Below are 16,097 nucleotides of genomic sequence, written 5' to 3' on the forward strand. Positions count from 1 at the left end.
AAGTATTTGCAAATCAGCCTTTATATATAAACCAGCTTATCAATTCTCCAGTCAACAGAGGGAAGAATTCACAAATGTGAAATTTGAAAGGCATTTTTCCTAACTATGACTGTGGTTTCTAGACTTTGTCCTTAAGCACAAACCATTATTTCACAATACCAAGATTTACAGCTCCACAGCACAGGGAGATTATGTAGTCTTCTGATGGATGGTATCAAAGCTGAAGGCTAAAAGATACTTTGGTGGTATAACTGGGAACAGATTCTCTTTCTTTAAGATCTTCAAGATAGGCTTTCAAAACTTCTTTATCAAAGCATTGACGATCTCTTTCACTTTCCATCACTTCGACATCATCTTGACACTGGGTGTTAACAAGAGGATTGTCCATGAGGCTCACGAATTTTAAAGGTGTGGAAGAGTCACACAGCGCCGTTGGGAGCTCCACTAAATGGTCCCCACTGACGACTAATAAGGTGAGCTTCTTTAAGTTAAGCAAGGCATAAGGAAGATAGGTCAGCTTGTTCTTATACAAGAGAAAGGTCTGCAGTTCTTCGAGCTTCAAAGGGGAGCTCGGTTAATTCTAGGTTTCCAGAACAGTCCAATCTCTCTAGATTTTCACAGTCCCCCAGTTCTGGAGGAATGCTCTTCCTTCAGAACTGGAGGAAGATGGTTGAAACTCACACTGAGCTCTTCCAGGTTCTTCAAACAACCAATTTCAGCTGGAAGTCGGGAGATTTGGTTTTTTGGCAGATCCAGAATTCTCATCGCTTGAAACAGCTCAATATATGTAGGAATGTTTTGAATCAGGGTATTACTGATGTGCCATTCTTTCAGGTGTGTCTGCTCCTTCAAGGAATCGGGGAGCTCCGTCCACTGCTCCCCCGAAAGTTCAAACACAAACGGACTGCTCTGTTTGTCTCTCTCCTTGGAAAGTGAGCTCTGGTTTGCCTTTCTTCACTGTGGCCATTACCATGACATCCACACCAGCAGCAAGAACTCTTTACTATCCTCCTTTGATCCCCTTCACAGAGATAATACAGATTTTTGGTTTCCATATTGTCAGCACAGTTGATCACAGCTCTGACCAGAAAAGACAGACAAATCCAGAATTTTGCACTCGAGGACCCACCATGTCCTTGCTCAGACATGTTGAATAGAGGAAAGGGACAGAAAAAAAGCTGTACCCCTTTTTTTAGATAAATGTATCAGCCATTGAAGTAAAATTAAGTACCACATTTCTGTAGCAAATATTTTTGCCTTTTTAGATCTGCCAGTAAAATCTAGAGAAATTCAAGTTATTTATTTTATAACTTATAACAAGTACATATGATTTTTGCAAAGTTATTTGAGACTTTTAGGTAAAATATGCTACAAATTGCTGTTTATCAATCAATATTATGACATTTTTAAGATTAAGATTCATCATGAAATTAGAGGAACTTTAAATGGAAAGGATTTCAGATATTCTTTTTTAAATTATTTCTTTTATCATGTTAAGTGTGCTCTTTAATCTCCATCCCCTATTTTACTCTCCCCCCCCACCTCCCCTCACTTTTCCTCTGGTAACCATCAGATATCACCATATATGGGAGATTTAAAAAAACGGAAGCTACAGAGGATATTTTCCTTAAAAACTAAGAGATGTAAATGGCAGATTCCATTAAACGTGCTTCCCAAAGCACACAGGCATACACACAGGATAGAGACATACAAACAACACACAGACAAACATGTTGAAAAAGATAATTAGTGGAATTTGGGTAGCAAATCTTTACAAGGAGCTAAAAGAAAAAAAGAGCCAGTCTAAATTGTAACTAGAAGGTTACAAAGAATTTGCAAATAAGATATCTTTTGAGGATTAAACAGGTAGATCAAGACATAATCAACCTGGACAGGAATGGACAACCTATCTTAGAAAGACAAAGATTCTCTCAGAAGAGCAAGCCTTGAATGAATCCTGATTGCATGAATTCACACATCCAACAAAATATCAATATCAATCAGAAGGAGCGTAGGTTAAGCATGAAAAATAAAACAAGCAGAGTTCAGTGTCAAATATAATCACTATCCATCCAAGGACAACCCAAGGAAGTGGGTGCCATAGGCCAAAGCCTTTTCCTGTCCAGTTGTAACAGTGCAGCTCCATCTAATTCCATCAGCTATTCAAATCTTATAATTAACTCTGTTTTTGTGTGTGTGTGTGTGTGTGTGTGTGTGTGTGATATCATATTCACCAAGCCATCTACTGACAGAGCTGTATTTTCCCATTGAAGTATCTGAAGAATAGAATACCCAGCCCAGGGATTCAAATAGTATGTAATCTAGCCCATTGTATTTCTAACTATGAATGAACAGCCTCCTAGTTGGAGTCTGACAATTCACATATACTATCCAAAGGCAAAAATGTGTTGGCCATAGGACTCAAATGTCTAATACCTCAACAATTAGTATTTATTCAACCAAATAGTAAAATCTGAATGTTAAACTTCAGAATTGTAGAGTTCATTAATATGAATTAACACTGGATGCTGACCAATCAAGTTTTGGAGTCTGTAAAAAATAGGACAGTTTCTGGATTACCTCATAAATTCCTGATCCAAGGAATCCGAAGTGAAACTGAGCTAGCTACAGTTTCCCCAGTATTACCATATTAATCATAGGGATTATCTATACTCTGAACTATCTAGAATGTACTTTTCCAGGAATGATTTAGCAAAGCAGGTATTGCGATTCACATTTGATACATGAAAGAACTGAGTAGTAAAATTATAGAACTATTTTTTCAAGCTGAAACAATTAATAAGTGGAGCTAGAACTGAAACCAGGTCCTTGTAGGCATGGATAGCAAACTTAAGTGACTACAAAGGTACTTAGTGAATAAAGAAGATACAATGAGGTCTGCTTAAACCTGTGTAAATTATAAACTTGTAACAACATAGGTTGCCAGTGTCCCACAAAAAGTCAAATATTCTAATTTTATGTGAAATCTCTTGATTTGGAAATATTGTTATCTAATTTGAAGATAAGTTTTGGGTACTATGAGCTGAATAAAAGACTTACACGTAAGCTCATTTGGGGTATGGAACACCAACTTGTGGCCTATGAGCCAAAGTAAATACTTCTGTTATTTATAGTAAAAAGGTTCTTCTAAATTCTGGAAAAATAATTACGAGTCTGAAATGATATTCTCTGATGAGTGCTAATATTCTAAGCTACAGTGCTGATCTTATGCATATGATTTAAGAGGCACAAGTGTGATTTTTTTTTTTTTTGTAAAAAATTCGTAAGGATATATCCTACCTCTTTTGAACAAGAGACTTCAGATATATTTGAAAGCAATTAGAATTTTTCTAAAGAAGTAGTTACCTGGTATTTCACCATAAGAACAAGTGATTAAAAATATTATTTGAAATTATAAAAAAATAAGCCAAGACTTTGATGATTTAGAACTTTTATCATGGTAATTACCTATAACACAGAATCCTATATCAAAACGTGGATAATTTGTGGAATAGACGATTATATATGAGTAGACAGCTTTGAAAACTGTCAATCATTTTCATTCTAGTGTGGACTCAATATTCTCAATATGTCTTTAGTGTATCTTTCATAATTCCAAAGTTAAAGAACCTTTGGACTTGAAGAATCTAACTGAAAACTGTAATTGTACTGGATAAACATCACTCAATGGACAATGACATCTTAGCCAAGACATGGTTCTGTTTGGGTGACACTTCATTCAAATACACTTCATTCATGTGTATTCTTTTCATTGTGTCTGAAACTTGCAAGAAGGAGAGTTATTTGTGTCCCTTCATAAGGATGCATTAGTGCTCCACAATATACACTTAAAGGGATCTATCTCTTTGTATTAAAAAAAAAGAGTAAAGAATAAGACCATTATATCATAGCTCCTGTAGAAACCATAATTTTATATTATGTGTCATCTACATAACATAAGAGTTTAAAATAGTTGTTTTATTTAAGGGGAAACATTCTCCAAATAACTTGTTTGAAACAGAATGCTAATGTCTGAGGAGAATTACGTCAGTCAAAATATTATAGAAACGCCAAATATTATAGCAGTAAAAACCACAGGTTATATTTTCATAGTGTCAAAGTTTAGACAACCTAGCCATGGATCTGATTCTCATACTTCGAAGGCAGATTTGCTCTCATGACATGAAAAGAATTGTCTAATTTCAGTAGAAAACAGGCAGACAGCCTCATTCTCAGCAGGTTTTCCCTGGCATTTAGAACTGCAGAGTGACGAGGAAACCCATAAGGTGGGTCAAGGCAAGTGAATAATTCTTGGTTAAGAAAACAATTGCCTATTGACTGGAGACTGGGCAATTTTTCTTCAAGTTCCCTACCTCTTAAGGGGCCCCACCTGAGAGTTGGTGTGAGCCCTATTGTGAACAAATGAGATAGCCATCTCTGGATCAACTCCACAGAGGCTTCAGGCAATATCAGAAACTGACCCAATGATGCCCTAGATATTGCACTTCTAAAAACAGGTCTTGAGATCCTGTGCCTTTTTTTGATTGTTTAAAACACAGGGATTTTCTATGTTCAAAGACAGGAACTAAAATCACAAAAGCACATTACTACAGAAATGTGTAAAATTTATCTCATAAATACAAATTAAGCAAATCTTGCAGATAAGATGTCTTTCTATTAATAATTTTCCTAATTAGAACCCCAGTGGTGCTAGGATTTTCTGGTCCAAGGATAATAATTAATTAAACTATTGATGTATCTTTCTTTTTAAAATGTAGAAGATGTTATGTCATTAAGTTAATAGCTATTTATTAAGTACTTACTGTGTACCATTTACCTACAACTGAGCTAAGAACTGCCACTTCCAAAATGAGCTTTATCTGATACAGTCTACTGACAGAATGAATAGTGCTGGGAGGTATCAACAGGAGCCTCATCACTAGGCTTCACCTAAATCACTCCTGATTGATGGCTATTTCTGTTGTCCTTAAAGATCTCCTAGAGAAGCATTACCAATTCATTAACAAATTCTATTAAGGCGAAGTTCTCCCTAATAACCAATGTCATCATGGAGCCAAAATCCATTTTGTCTAATTTTACTCCCGTTAAAATTGTACGTAGCTGGACTATTAATATGTTGTAATTTAAAGCACCTAAACTTAACTATGTTTCCAGTCTCTTTCTTTTCCTTTTTTGCTTAAAAGAAAGATGTATCCCTTTTTATATCCAACACTAAGCTATCACGCTCTAAACACTGCTCTCACCTTATGTCTTACTCTATTATTTTTTCCTCTTTCTCCTATGTGAGCTGGTCCTTTCTTCTAAGCATCTAAAGATGTTCACATTTCTCTTATATTAAAAAAGCCCCAATTTATTCTTACATCATACCCTCTTTTTGTTCACTTCTCATCTTTCCATCCTAGCCAGGTTACTTTGCTTTCCCTTCTATTCTCTCCTTAACTCCTTGTGAGCTGACTTTTCTCACCACTACACAGAAATTTCTCTTGCAAAGTCACTAATAGTCTAACTACAAACTCTAGTTTCCACTCATCAGTCTCACGTTACTTGAATGTAAGAGATATTTAACACTACTGACCACTGCTACCACTATCAAAATGTCTGCAATTTAATAAATTCTCCTTTTAGTTTTAGCCTCTAAGTTTGTATGACTACGGTCTTTCCTCGTTGAATTTTTCCCACTCACTCCTTACATTATCATTTGTGGTTTCTCTTCTTCCTCACACTCCTTAGATTGTGGTGTTATTCAGAGTCCTCAGCTCTTATCTTTTCTCTTTGTGTATATTATTTGTGAATGATCAATGCACAATAGAAGATTGTTGTGCTACTCAGTTATAGAAAATTGCAAATCCGTACCCCAACCCAGAATCTTTTCTATTCCTTAAGCTCCAAATGCCTCCTGGTATCCTTAACCAGTTGAATATGCAAACTTCATCCCTGGGGCCACCATGTCACTCATTCTTCTGCAAAGATATAAATCATTATTCTTTTCTCATTTTTTTTTACTTTCTACGTTGAATTAAATACTAGTTTCTGGACTATGCCTTATACATTCTCCATTATACAGTCCCTAATATCCAATCTCAGTATTACTACTTCATCCCCCAAAGGAAGCACTGCTTTTATCTGCTACTCTCAACTTTCTTACCTTCTCAAGCTATACAAAAATTATTTTCAAAGTAAGGTTCTCAAACACATATACCACCACATTACTTCCACTTATGAATTTTTGTCTGTTCTCCAATGCTTATCTCAAGGAGAGTTCAAATTTCATACTTTGGCCCCTTCAATCACTAATAATCTTACTCCCATTGCTTTTTCAGTCCCCTGCCCTACCACTCACAGCCCACCGTCCTCTACACCCCACTACACATGCACATGCATGTGTCCTCTGCCTCACCTGCATCAAGTAACCTTCAAGTCCCCAGTTAGAAAATGCCTCTGGAGCTGGTGTCACATGTCTGTCTACCACTGATTGCAGACAGGCTGTGATGGACAGTTCACACAAGCTCTGTCTCTGAGCACCTCCCCTGGTGAAATCCTCAACCAATAGTGGGCAGAGTGGTGGAGAAATATTCTATCATCCTGACTTTTAGGGGAACAGTTTGGAGGCCTTACCTTTATATTCAGAGACACTGTTGGACTGAGTCTCTGTTGCTTCCAGCAGAACTCAAAATGAAACCTTTTGTTGTTTTTACTTCTTTTCCTTTTTCACTGTGCACTTTCCCTCAGTTTTATTTATGAGGTCCACTCTCCCAAATATTCAAGATGTATTTAAGATGTTTTCTAAGGTTTTATTTCTGAGGAACCCACACTAAGCCTCTGCCATACTCATCAACTTTTGGACATGTCATTACACTTTTCTAGAATCCTTGGTCTACACATGATTCACAAGAAAGTCCCATACCCCCTTACATTATGGTTTGTGAGCATTTACTTGGAAAATATTCTCCAACTTTTAAAATTGTCGCTATTTTTAAAAAATCACTATTTTTTCTTGTCATCAATAGCAACTAATAGTTGATCATCATCACTCCTATAATAGACCATGAGCGGCTTGAGAGTTCAGACAAGGCTTAATTATCTATGTATTCCAATGCATAGAATAGTGATTTAGTACATAGTGATACTGAATTATTTGTATTGAACAAATGACATTTCTATTTTAATAACGATGACACTTGACATTTGTATTTTAATAATGATGACATTTGATTGAGGAGATGAGGTATTTTTCTGATATATTTCAGTGATGTAATCAAGAATTCTTTAAATTGAATTTTAAGAAACAATAATAATAAAACGCAGCTAAAATGGTATATAATCTTACTGGGCTAATATCTATGATATGACAGGAACAATATCGTAAAGATGCCCAGAACTCAGAGGTTAGTGGAGTTAGTGCCACCTAGAGCTATAGGAGGAGTGGTCAGATTGAAAGTTCTAGAGAGTAAGATCCAGGAGGATCTAATTGCCCTTAAGTAGAACTGGAAAGCATGTCCAGAAGCCATGAATCTAGAATTGTAAGTGAGGATTTGCATGTGAAATGAGAAACTAAAAAGAGGAATAAATCATAGGCAAACCATGTAATCAATTATGTACCATAGGAACAAAGATAAAGTTTGTTGGAATTATTGAAACTGAGAAGACAGCCAGATTATGAAAGATCATAGGAAGGACAACAAAATTAAGAAAAGTCAAAATCTGAATAAAATTGTCTTAGAGTAACTTGAAAAAAGAAACAGAGGTTGAGTTATCTTCATTTTATTGGAGACTCCAACTACTTTAAAGAAATAGCCCAGCTCAACCAGTGTTATCCCTCCCTATTTTTCAAAGAGTTATTCCTAATGGGGCTGTGAAGAATGTATGAAATCATATTTCTGTAAATTAATGATAAAATAAGGAGTATATAAGGATATTTTGATATTTCACACAGTTGAATGAATATACTTCATATTACAGGTTATGACATTTCAAGGATATATTCAGTTCCAAATGAATAACATAGATGGTTAAGAAAGGAAGTAAAATTTTTCAAAAGTACAAAAGTTACATAAAAATATGCATGCATTTAAGATTAAAGTAGAACCAAAGAGAAATAATTTAACTATAGAAATGTATTACACATTGTTCAACCAATGAAGGTTAATATTGTTGTAACAATATTACATTTAATAACTTACTGTGAGACAAGTTATAGCTATAGCATGATAGTTTCAATTGTCTAGAAAAGGCACACAGAAGGTAAATTTTAACAGACATAAAAATAAAGTACCACTGTGAGTGTTTAAAAGTTAATTACAAATCCTTATCAAAATATTAGTAAACTAAATCAGGATATATATATATATATATATATGAATTTTAAGTATTAAACATCATGACCAAATAAGAAATATCCAATTAAGAGGTGGAAAGTGAATTTAACATCCAAACATAAGTTCACATAATATATCATGTCTTGGTTTTCTATTGCTATGTAAAGTAACATTTTCATAGGACCTGGGGATTATAACTTTGAGGGCTATTAGTCAGCCTGCCATGGTACTCCCTTTTGTCACAAAGGGCGCCAGCCCACAGAAAATATATTCGCCACATTCTAAGGTCTTCAATATAATATTAATTCAAGTCTAAATCTCACTTAAGACTTACCTGTTCAAAAGCCCCAAATGTCATCATTTAAATTATCAAAATTTGCTATGGGTGAAACTCTGGGCATAATCCATCCTGAGACAAAATTCCTCTCCAACTGTGTACCTGTAAAACTGGAAAATAAGTTAACCACTCCCTAAATGCAATGCAGACAGGTATAGGAAACAGTTATAGATGTCAGATGTCATCATTCAAAAATGAAGAACAGCTGAGTGAAATAAGTCAATCGGAGAAGGACAAACATTACATAGTCTTATTCAGTTGGGGAATATAAAAATTAGTGAAAGGGAATAAAGAGGAAAAGAGAAAAAATGAGTGGAAATATCAGAAAGGGAGACAGAACTGAAAGTTCCTAACTCTGGGAAAAAAACTAGGGGTGGGAGAAGGGGAGGTGGGCGGGGGGTGGGGGTGACTGGGTGATGGGCACTGAGGTGGGCACTTGACGGGATGAGCACTGGGTGTTATTCTATATGTTGGCAAATTGAACACCAATAAAAAATAAATTTATATTAAAAAATGAAGAACATGAAAGGATGAAAAGAATTATCTGCCCAATAAAGTGAAAATCCAACCAGGCAAACTATTTGGTTTCAAGGGCTTGAAACAATCTTCTGGGCCTTGTTATAAACGTTAAGAAGAAAACAAGCCACACCCTCAACACTTCTTGAAAATCTCCGCTAAATATTAGAGTTCCTTTCTTACAAGTTCTACTATTCATATAGCCTGTAAGGCACAACTCAGCTAAGCTTCTTCCCATTATGTAACAAGGATTCCCTGTCTTCCAGTTTCCAAAAATATGTTCTTAATTTCATTTTGAACCCTCACCAGAAGCACCCTTAATACTTATATTTATGCCATCTGTTTATGTATGACTATTTAAGTATTCTCCAAGAAAATAGATTTTTTTGCCTACTATGTTCCTTACTTCCTCCTGAGTTCTCACCAATGGTGCCTTTAACATCCAGCATATTCAACACAATCTAGAATTGTTCTAATATATTCATCATAATTTTTTTCAATTGTACCCAATTCCAAAGCCACTTCCATATTTTTAGGAATTTTTAGAGCAGGATCCCATTTCCAAGTTCTAAGATCTGCATTAGTTTCCTATTGTTACTCAAGATAATATATATTTACAGGTTCCAGGGATAGGGGTGGGCATCTGGACATATTTTTGGGGCCATTATTCATTCTATCACATCATACTAGTAGAATAAAGACCCCAAAAATCACATGGTCATCCCAATAAATAATAATAATAATAATAATAATAATAATAATAATAATAATAAAACTTGACAGAATTCAAGATTCACTTATCATAAAGACCCTCAAAAAACTAGAACTACAACTACAAAGGAACTGATAAAACACATCTGTGAAAAACCCACAGCTAACATCATCCTTAGTGTTGAAAGCTTGAATGCTTACTCTTCATTACTAAAGATAGGGCAAGAATGTCTGCTCTCACCACTTCTGTTCAACAGTGTTCTATAGGTTCTAGGCAGTGCAATAAGGCAAAAGAAAATTTCTGACTTAACACCATCGAGAGATTAGAAAGGAAGAAGTTAAACTGTAATAACAGATGACATAATTCTATATATAGAAAAACCCAGGGAATATACACATAAGTGCACCACACACTGTTAGAACTAAAAAATGAGTTTAGCAAGGTTGCAAAATACAAGATCAAAATATAAAACTAAACTGTATTTCCATATACTAAAAATGAACAATCCAAAAATGAAGTTATATAAAAATAATTCTCTTCAAAATAGCATAAGAAATAAAATTCAGAAGTTAACAAAAGAAATACAAGGAGTTGCAAAAGAAAAGTATGAAACATTGCTGAAAGAAACAAAAGGAGATCTAAATAAATGGAGAGAAATTTATAATGCTTTCTTCAGTTCCCCTCATAGAAACAGCCACCACAATGTGGACAGTCTCCACTGTCCAACAACCTGCACTGCGGAAGATAGAACAACTCACATTGCTCTGCAGTTCTGTTCTGGGTGAAAAAAACCTATCTTGATCAGCACAATATAATTGATTGTAGACTAAATCATTTAGGAAGGAAGAGACAAAGGTAGGTAGGAAGACATGGAGGGAAGAAGGATTTATTCTCTTTTAAAATTAAATATTTTCCCTTAAAAATCATCTCTTTATGTCTCCATATACACTCTACAGGGTATCGTAATCCTATATTCCATGTGTGTCATATCAAGCCAGAATGTTGTATTTAATACCAAGCATCACCATTAAAGAGTATAAAGAAGAGGACGGCAAGGTGGATGAAGATACTGAGGTTATTTTGCCTTGAAATATGTATGAAGACATAACAATTTTCAGATATTTGAAAGAATGCCATGTGGGAGGGAAGATGGTATAAGGTTTTGTGAGTTTTTTTTTTTTTTTTTTTATGTTGCAGAGAAGAAATTACTCTCTTTAGAAGGGCCTTAAACCTGAAAATTGGGATCAGTAAAATTTTTCTTTCTGTAATCCTCAGTCAGAGGCCAGATAATCATCTTCCATGTTGTTCAAATATTCCTTGTTTCCAGGTAGCAGGTTGTTGTAAGTCTCCTCTAATATTAATTATATAGCTCATATGTTAAGAATGTATCAGAGACACCTGGGTGGCTCAGTGGTTAAGTGTCTGCCTTTGGCTCAGGTCATGATCCTGGGGTCTTGGGATCAAGTCCCACATCTTGTTCCCTCTAGGGAGCCTGCTTCTGCCTCTATGTCTCCACCTCTCTCACTGTATCTCTCATGAATAAAGAAATAAATCTTTTAAAAAAAGAATGTATAAATTGAACCATTCTAGAGTAAACTTGGAAAATTTGAAACTTCTAAAGGGAGCAAAACTTCCTTCATAGATGGCAGATGCTGATTCTACGAATGTGGTTGGATGCTTCACTGATACTCATGAGTAGCTCCTGAAATAATTTCCTCTAAGTGAGCAAATCATGGGCTTCATGCCACATGAAATTACTATATGTAAATTTACATGACCTGCATGCATGTCTAATTCATGCTGGAAAGGAGAGTGTCCTTTAGTTGTTGATTCCCTTTCAAATCAGTTCCTTGACAGTGGCAACGGGAAGCAGAGAGATGCCAAAATGTTGCCACGGGTTTTTCCTCTTCTTAACAAATCAAAATATGCCCAGTTAGAAAAATTCCAAACGCTATAAAAATACCTTTACCATCTTGAAGCTTTAAAAACATATTTAAAATATATGAAAATTTCAAGCACCTGCATTTTCATTCATTAACTTATAGGAAAAATCAATAATGAAAACAAATAACATGAAGTAGAATGAATGAAATCAATTTAGTAAGCCAGTCATAATTAGGAGGTCTGCATGTGCCATATTCACTGACATGTCCAGTCTTTATATTAAAAAAAAATCTTATTCTTGGAGCTAAGCCTTACTTGTACTTTATAATATAGCTTGGATAAATATAAAATAGCAGCCAAATACACTTATATAAATCAAACAGATCTCATAGGTTTTCACCATATGCACTGAGAAAGAAACAGGTTTACCCATTTATTCTCACAAAGGATTAGGACTTGAACTCCTCAAGAGGAAGCAAGCAATATTAAAGTCACTGTGTGACAAGCCATACTAATATTTGAATCATTAAATGAGGATTTTTTTCCCTTAAAGTTCATAATTTAAATGAGTCAGCAGCCTGATTAGGTAGCATTAAAAATTAGCTTTTAGCTGCTAATAAGCTTCCCCTTGGATACACAGCCTGTTTTCCTGAGGCAAAGAGAAGAGGGAGCTGCATGAGCCACTGTTTGCAATGTATGAATAAGATGACAAATGGGAAGAGGGCGTGGATGTTGATGAAGAAGGTTTGATTAGCAATTGGCAGCATGAAAACTTCTGAATTATTTTGCAAATTTAAAGAAAGGTTACACATGCAGTTGGTGAACAGAATTATAGACACAAAAATAGAAGTATCTGAAAAAGCAGACATTTTGTTTTCATGCATGTGATTTGGGTATTTTTGCATCTCTTTATCTTTAATCAAAACTCAGACTAGGATCTTGATATGAGGCAAGTGGAATTTACTTGTATGTTGCTTGGCCACCAAGCAAATATCGCCAGTGTTTCCCCAGGCCACACCAGTCTGGGATAGTCATGGAGTGACAATAAGTAACAGAAGTAAATGATAAGTGCAAAGCTTCACCAGACTGTGAGAACACATGAGGTCACATTACATTAATCCCCCAAATCTCTACACCTGGAGCCTCCACCTGTTTGGCTAGCAGAGGGAATTTGAGGCTATTCCAAGTATTCTTCCCCAAATACTCGCAACACCCCAAATATTACATATCACTTTGGGATATCTCAACAATAAATAACAACAAGAAAAACAACCAGAATTGACTAAAATAGGAAGAAAAAATATCATTAAATAACAAGAAGACTAGAGGTAGTGTAGTTCCATTTGGGTTAACTAGCATCATCAAGGACCCATTTTGTTTTCATGGCCACACTATCATTACGAGGGCTGCCTTGTGTCCTACTTTCCAAGGGCCACTGTAACAAAGGAGCCACCTAGTCTTAAAAAATATGTGAATTTATGATCCCACTGTTTTGGAGACTAAAAGTTTGATGCCAAAGGTGTCAAAAGGGCAATGGTCCCTCTAGGGAAGAAACTGTCCCTGCCTCCCCTTACTTTGTTGACAAGAGTCGATGTTCCTTGGCTTGCAACTCCAATTTCTGCTACATCCATTACATGGTATTGTCCCTGCATATCTCCATGTGTCCACATTTCCCTCTTCTTATAATGATACCAATCATTGGATTAGATCCTGCTATCAACAAATATGACCTCATCTTAATGTGATTATGTCTGCAAAGGCTTTGTGCTCAAGTAAGTTCACATTCACAGGTTCTGGATGACATGAATTTGGGGGGAGATATTGTTCAATCCAGCACACTTGGTCTTTCACCAGTTCCCTCATATTTGCAGAATGCCTGCTGTTGCAGACCTCACCTTCTCAGCATAACCAGATATAGAATCATGAAAGAAAGACTATCTCTACTTGTTTTCTCATTCTTAGGATAAAGAAATTTCTGAAATTTCTAGTGGTTCCAACCAGAATACATTCCCTCATGTCTCATTCATAAGAAATGGTTGCCCTTTCTAAACCATTAATTAGCTGGGAGGAAGAACAATGTCCACGGTTAGTATATACTAAGCATATTTCATTCCTGGATAACGAAGGGTTTAGTCTTCACTAAAGTACATGACTACCCATTTCTGAACAAAATTAGTGTTCTTCCCCTCCCCCCTAAAAAGGACTTTTGTGACAAAGGAAGAGTTAGAAAATGACTTCTTTACAAATGCGACTCAATCCTGTTGATTCTTATCATAAAAAGCAATAAATCAGCTGCATATTTCAACATTAGATATTATAATACAAATTCTTTATTAGTCCCAGAAATTGCCAGTCATCTAAAATTCTTATGTTGGCTATTTTAGCTGCTTCAAGCAGTGAGGCTACCAGAGGGTAGTTCAGAAAACATCCACTATGGATGTTCCTGCCTCCACCTTTGCCACTGATGAAAAACAAAGAAAAGTACTACTGGTTTTGCCTTTATTCTCTAAAGATTTTACAGGCTGAGACTGACCAGTTCTGGTTAATTATTCCCATAGACCTTAGTAGAGTTTTATACATTTATAGAAAGGATGGTATTATGGGCTAAGTTTTGTGCCCCTTGCTCCAAATTCACATGTTGAAATCCTAATGCCCCATACCTCAGCATGAGACTGTATTTAAAGATAGGGCCTATAAAAAGGTAATTTGGAATCATATAATTGAGTCCTAATCCAATATGACTGGTGTCCTTATAAGAAGGGATGGTGACAAGAGATGTCTGTGCACAGAAGAAATAACATATGAGAAGGCAGACATCTACAAGCCAAGGAGAAAAGCCTCAGTGGAAACCATATGTGTTGACACCTTGATCTTGGACTTCTAGCCTATAGAACTGCAAAAAAAAATAAATAAATTCTGTTCTTTAAACCATCCAGGCTGTGATATTTTGCTGTGGTAGCCCTACCAGACAAATGTATATATCTAGGTTCAGGAGCTGAGTGGCTGAGGATTCATGCCTTCCAGGAGCAGTTAAGTGACAAGTCATAAGAAAGTCACCTAAATTCTTATAGTATCCAAATTTTTGGTGAATTTTTTATTTTAACACCCAGAGACCACACACGTACAAACACATATGACCATTCTTTCAAAAAAGGCTTGTTCAGAATGAGATCAGAATATCTGTCATATGTTATTCACCTGCTGGCAGTCTTGCTTTGAATTTCCTCAGTTCCTCAGTGTCAGGATTACCCAGACCATTTTTCTCATCAATATACTACTAGCCAGTGCTCCCTGACTGCTGTAGTGGTTGAGGCATCTCGATGTCAAAGGACATAGTTTGTAAGTGCACAAGCTCTGGAGTCAGATTTCCTGGGCTTGCATCTCTGTTCTTCTATCACTTTGGGTGGGTTACTTAAGATCTTTTTGTTTCTACCATAGGATAATATAAAATAAGGGAAGCAGAGGAGTCTACCTCATAAGCGTGTTAGGATTAAATGAGGTAAATCTGTAAACACATAGGAAGCATTTAGTAAATGGAAGTTATTAATAATAGCAGCAATGTCCTCACTGGGTTAAAGCTATTCAGCATTTTAGAGTGAAGGAGGCAGGTGGGAATAAGATGATAACCTTCTTTGCCCCTTCTGCACATTGATCTCAAGGTAGCACTGCCCATGTGCTGAGCCTTCATGATTTTATCTCTCATTATTTTCTTCTATACACCACCTCTCTCTCTCTGTCTCCCCTGCTCACTCTCTCTCTCACTCTCTATTGTTCTATTTCTCTCTAGCTTGAAAACAATTCCTAGAACCTAAAAGGTAAAAGAAACAGATTACAAGTGCCTGCTTAGACTTTCAATTGATTCAACAGAGAGTACTGAGTACCCACAATGAGCAATGAGCAATACTCTGTGCTGGATTTACAATAAGGTGACAGACATTTTTCCTGTCATCATGGAGCTTACAAACCAGCAAATGATATGGACAATTGCAGTATTTTCAAATGTGATGAGAACTCAAAAAGGATAAAGTCATATGGATGCAAAGGGTGAAGACTAATCTACTTCTCAACCTGAAAGTTGTCAATGAGCTTGCTACAATGAAAAGTATTGAGAAAGTACGAGAAAGTATTGCAGACAGTGGTAAAGTATGAATGAAGGTCTTGAGACAATATAGGGGAAGATACATTGGAGGAAAAGAAACATGACTAGTATGACTGAAGCATAGACAGTGAGTGCCAAATGAAGTATAGTAAAACTGCAGAAGCCAACCCATCAGGACCCTATAAGTCATGTTAAATAATTTCATCTTTATCT

The 16,097-nt window shown here is 35.9% G+C and overlaps 1 pseudogene; it reads right to left on the minus strand.

The window, feature by feature from the left end:
- Positions 1–98: 98 nt before the first annotated feature.
- Positions 99–13,437, minus strand: LOC121486426 (annotated as a pseudogene).
- Positions 13,438–16,097: the final 2,660 nt, after the last annotated feature.

This window comes from Vulpes lagopus, chromosome 1 (assembly GCF_018345385.1).
Source record: "Vulpes lagopus strain Blue_001 chromosome 1, ASM1834538v1, whole genome shotgun sequence".
NCBI lineage: Eukaryota > Metazoa > Chordata > Mammalia > Carnivora > Canidae > Vulpes > Vulpes lagopus.